This window comes from Ctenopharyngodon idella, chromosome 3 (assembly GCF_019924925.1).
Source record: "Ctenopharyngodon idella isolate HZGC_01 chromosome 3, HZGC01, whole genome shotgun sequence".
NCBI lineage: Eukaryota > Metazoa > Chordata > Actinopteri > Cypriniformes > Xenocyprididae > Ctenopharyngodon > Ctenopharyngodon idella.
In genome coordinates, this window is record NC_067222.1 from 50,040,486 (window position 1) to 50,046,485 (window position 6,000).

Genomic DNA, 6,000 nt, shown 5'->3' on the forward strand with positions numbered 1-6,000 from the left:
GTAGGCTATAAGAGGATTGCCAAGACCCTGAAACTGAGCTGCAGCACGGTGGCCAAGACCATACAGCGGTTTAACAGGACAAGTCCCACTCAGAACAGGCCTCGCCATGGTCGACCAAACAAGTTGAGTGCACGTGCTCAGCGTCATAATCAGAGGTTGTGTTTGGGAAATAGACGTATGAGTGCTGCCAGCATTGCTGCAGAGGTTGAAGGGGTGAGGGGTCAGCCTGTCAGTGCTCAGACCATACACCGCACACTGCATCAAATTGGTCTGCATGGCTGTCATCCCAGAAGGAAGCCTCTTCTAAAGATGATGCACAAGAAAGCCCGGCAACAGTTTGCTGAAGACAAGCAGACTAAGGACACGGATTACTGGAACCATGTCCCGTGGTCTGATGAGACCAAGATAAACTTATTTGGTTCAGATGGTGTGAAGTGTGTGTGGCGGCAACAAGGTGAGCAGTACAAAGACAAGTATGTCTTGCCTACAGTCAAGCATTTTTAGTAGTACTTCGAAGAAAATGTACTCAGATCACCTGAAGTCTTCACTCTTCATTACCAACGAGACGGACTCTTTCTTTCTTATTTCCGGCCATCTTACTCTTAAGTTAAAACCTTGTTTGAAGACCCTTCCTCGGGAAAAGGACCAATCGCTCCAGCTCACACGCACTGAAACTCCTGCAGAAAGGTGAAGCAACCACAGCACCTGAACCTATGCAAGTACAGAACCATTTATTTCGACGTGCTTTAAGCTCCATGTGTAAGTTTTCAGGTTTCCTTGCTGGCTCTCAAAGGTAATTTGCCATTTCTTTGATCACCTCTGTTTTCTTGACTTTACTTTTGTTTTATTCTATGTATGTTCCTGTGTTATATTTTAGTCATATATTCGTAGTTAGTATCTTCCGGGTCGAGAACGCTGTGCGCGTCTGTGCTGCCGCTTCGCACCTGGACTGTTTGTATGTTTTGTTACATGTTTTTCCACCATTCTGTTTGGATTATTTTTTCAGTATTCTGTCTGGATTACTCCATTTCTCACTGCTGATCTTTGAACTGGACTATTATCATTTTCAAACTCTTGTTGTCTGTGAGCTTGCCACCGGGCTGCTGCGAGCCCTCTACCTGTTAACGCCTCCACCACGTTTGGCTCTTCTGATGGGTGAGTTACCGCTCTCTCAGTCGGTTGCGCTGTTCATTTAATAGCTTGCTATCTGGGTGTGTTGTCTCCTATTTAGTATGCCCTTTTTGGTGAAGTGGCGTTCAGGTCCTGGCTAATGTGGTTTTTGCCTGTGATCGGCGCGCGTTTGCTCAGTACTAACATGCCTCGGGCAAAAGTTTTTCTTTTTTCTTTTATCTGCCTCATTTTCTATCTCACTTTCATAATGGATATTGGATATTTACCATCACAGCTAAGGGCCTTGAACTGCCACCCACGTCTCGATTCTGTGACGTATGAATGCTGCCAGAGTCTAAGGATTCTCCGGTGCCCACAATACATTCACCGCTCACGGCGGTGTCTTCAGGAGTACCTTTTGCTCTAAGCCTGATTCCCTTCCGTGCATCTGGACTAACCATAGATTGTCGTCCATGACCAGACAGTTACCCGCCGGCAATACTATACATCGCTCTTTAATTTATCTCACTGATGCCCAGCAACATACCGCTAACTTGAATTCCCTGCATCGTCACTTTGCGCTTCTGAACTGTCGATCAATATCGGACAAAGCCCCTTATCTCAATGAAATTATCACTGACAATAAGCTTGACATTTTTCTTCTCACTGAAACTTGGCAAGTTCCGGATGATTTTCTGCAGTTGAATCTTCTCGCACCTGAAGGATATAAGTATCTGTCCAGACCTCGTCTGCATGGTAAAGGGGGTGGTCTCGCTGTCATTTATAGAGACAATCTCCGACTCACGCAACTTAATTTTCATGATACCAATTCATTTGAATATATGGTATTGAAGGCTGACTCTCTTATTATCTTGCTCTATCGTACTCCTAAAGCCCTGTCCAACTTTTTTTCTGAACTCAGTGAACTGTTAACTGTTCATTGTCATTTCCCATTCTCCTGCTTGGTGACTTCAATATTCATGTTGATACTGTTTGCTCTAACACTAATCAATTACTGTCTGTTTTTGAATGTCTTAATCAGACTCAGAATGTTCATTTTCCTACCCATACTCATGGTCATCCTTGATCTGATCTGTACATCAAGGGTTGATATCTGTTCCATCTCTTCCTCTGACACTGGTATCTCTGATCACAAACTTCTTGATTTTAGCTTAAATCTGCCTATGCGTAAGAAATGCCTTAAAACTGTTATTTCATACCGCAATCTGAAAGCTATTGATACTGCATCATTCTGTACCTCTATTGTTTCTTCGAACCTCTCTGATGTCTTTGATATATCTTCTCCCTCCATGATATTATCTAAATAACACTCCATAATTTCTGAAATCTTACAGCAGCATGCTCCTATTAAGACCAGAAGTGTCCCTTCTTCCCACTCTTCTCCTTGGTATACCCCTGAGCTCCGTATTCTTAAGGCTACTGGTAGACGGCTTGAGCGTCTCTACAGAAAAACCGGTCTTACTGTACATTATTTAGCTTTTCTTGATCATCTCAAAACATACAAATCTGCTCTCATCTCGGCTCGCTCTAGTTTTGTCTCTGCCACAATTAATAAATCAAGTAACAGGCCAAAAGCATTATTCAATACAATAAATAAGCTTACTAAACCTCCACCCCAAGTTGCCATAGCTTCTAATGAGCTTTGCTGTTCTTTTCTGGATTATTTGCTTGAAAAGACTGATGCCGTCCACCAATGCTTCTCTACTGATACAAAGCTCAACTATCCACCAAATCTATCCAGTCAAACTCTGTCTTGTTTTTCTTTGATGACCCCATCTTCTGTCTCTAAGTTAATCTTGAAATCCAACTCTTCTTCCTGTCAACTTGATCCTGCTCCTACTTCTCTCCTGAAACTTTGCCATTCTTCCATCTCTGCACCTATCTCTCACTTCATCAATACATCTCTTACCTCTGCTTCATTTCCTCTACCTCTATTTCAAATTTACCCTTCATAGCTAAATTACTGGAAAGCACTGTTGCCTCCCAACTCCAGTCTTTTCTAGGTGAAAATAATCTCTTTGATCCCTTTCAATCTGGTTTTCGCCCCCTCCATAGTACTGAAACTGCACTTGTAAAGGTAGTGAATGATCTACTGCTTTCTGGTGACTCTGGATCTCTGTCTATACTTCTGCTACTTGACCTCAGCTCTGCCTTCGATACCGTCTCCCATGAATTACTTGTTTCTCGTCTCTCTGATTTGGGTATTTCTGGTACTGCTCTTTCTTGGTTCTCTTCCTATCTCTCTGACAGACAGTTCTACATCTCAGTTAAGGATTTTCAATCACCTACTGTCCCCCTGAAGCGAGGTGTTCCCCAGGGATCCGTTCTCGGGCCTTTATTATTCATAATTTACATCATACCACTAGGTCAGATTTTACAACATCATGGTCTTAACTATCACTTTTACGCTGATGACATTCAATTATACTCACTCTGCACACCTACTCTACCTCCCCAAACTGACAAAATCTCCGCTTGTGTGAGAGACATAAAAGATTGGCTTAATTCAAATTTTCTGAAACTCAACATGGACAAAACTGAGGTTATTTTCATTGGAACTCCCTCACTTACCAGCAATATTTCTACCAATTTCACCTGTGAAATTGCTGGTTCTCACATCAAAACATCCAATACTGTTAAAAATTTAGGTGTAATCATTGACTCCCCCCTTTCCTTTCAGTTTCATATTACCTCTATTACCAAATCTGCATTCTTTCATCTACGTCGCATTGCCCAACTCCGTCCCTTCATCAGTAACAAAGACGCTGAAACTGTCATCCATGCATTTGTCTCATCACGCCTTGATTACTGTAATGCCCTTTTCATTGGTCTACCTGCCAGCTCCATTTCCAAATTACAATACATTCAAAACTCTGCTGCTAGAATACTCACCCATACCAAGCGTTCTGCTCACATCACCCCAATTTTATATGATCTCCACTGGCTTCCAGTTGCCTACCGTATTAAATTCAAAATTCTCCTGCTCACTTTTAAATCTTTGCATGGCTTGGCTCCCTCTTATCTTTGTAATATGCTCATCCCCTACACACCGACTCGCTCACTACGTTCCTCTGACTCTGGCCTTCTCGTTGTCCCTCGGCATCGCCTCTCTTCAATGGGGGGCAGATCATTCAGTACTATCGCACCCAAATTCTGGAATTCTCTCCCCCGCTCACTCTGTTGTGTTAATAATATCTCTGAATTTAAATCATTACTCAAAACTCACCTGTTTTCTGAATGTTATACCTCTGATTTGATGAATTGATTGCTCTGCATTATTACTAATATTTCTCTGAATGTTATGTTATGTCTCTTAAGTCCTGTTTTGTATTTCTGTATTTGACTCTATTCTTCTGTATGCTTCCCTGTCCATTATTGTTTTCATCATTGTCTACTTGTATTATCTCTTCCTTGATAATTGTAAAGCGTCCTTGAGCCCTGGAAAGGCACTATATAAATAAAATTATTATTATTATTATTATTATTAACTTAAATGTAATTGTTTTTTTTCTTTAATGAATTTATCAGATAAAAGCCACGTTTCATTTTCAGGAATTTGTTTTTCATCTGTGGTCAGACATTTTTCTAATGGTTTGCTATTCATTTTTCTTTGTTTTAGAAAAACCTGCAAAAGTGAGCAAGGGGAAAGTCTTGTTTTGGAACGTATGGAAGGCTGTAAAGCCCACTTTCCCTTGTCATGACCCGAACAGAGCGGTGCGTCTTACACCACATCATTCAGGTGCAATCTGTGCTAATAAAACAGATGTTTCTAATCAATATTGTTTACAGTGAAACACAAAAAAGGGAAGACCATCTTTGCTGATTTCCAGAAGGTGCAGAAGGACAATGACCAAGAGCCATCTCAGGTTCATCCAGACACATCCAGTGTAGAGCCGACAGCAGATGACTCGAGAGCGTCTCTGCCAAAGCTGACTGCAGACGGCAAAAACTAGCTAGAGTCAAAGGCGACAGCAGACGGCAAAGACTCACTCAAATCAAAGCCAACAGCAGACGGCAAAGACTCGCTCGAGTCCAAACCGAAAGCAGACTGCAGAGACACGCTTGAGTCCAAGCTGAAAGCAGACGGCAGAGACACGCTCGAGTCCAAGCCGAAAGCAGACGGCAGAGACATGCTCGAGTCCAAGCCGAAAGCAGACTGCAGAAACTAGCTCGAGTCAAAGACGACAGCAGACAGCAAAGACTCGCTCAAGTCCAAGCCGAAAGCAGACTGCAGAAACTAGCTCAAGTCAAAGGCGGCAGCAGACAGCAAAGACTCGCTCGAGTCCAAACTGAAAGCAGACTGCAGAGATGCGCTCAAGTACAAGCAGTCGGCAAAGACTCGCTCGAGTCCAAGCCGAAAGCAGAGGACAAAGACTCGCTGGGGTAAAAGGCAACAGCAGACGGCAAAGACTAGCTCGAGTCCAAGCCGACAGCAGACAGCAAAGAATCACTGGAGTCAAAGCTGACAGCAGACAACAAAGAATCGCTCGAGTCAAAGGCGACTGCAGACAGCAAAGAATCGCTTGAGTCAAAGCCGACAGCAAAAAATCGCTCGAGTCAAAGGCGACTGCAGGATGGCAAAGACTATCTCGAGTCAAAGGCGCCTGCAGACTAGCTCGAGTCCAAGCCAACAGCAGACAGCAAAGACTCGCTCGAGTCAAAGCCGACAGCAGACAGCAAAGACTAGCTTGAGTCAAAAGTGACAGCAGACGGCAAAGATTCGCTTGAGTCAAAGGCGACAGACGGCAAAGACTCGCTCAAGTCAAAGGCGACAGCAGACGGTAAAGCCTCGCTCGAGTCCAAGCTGAAAGCAGACGGCAAAGACTCGCTCGAGTCCAAGCTGAAAGCAGATGGCAAAGACTCGCCCTA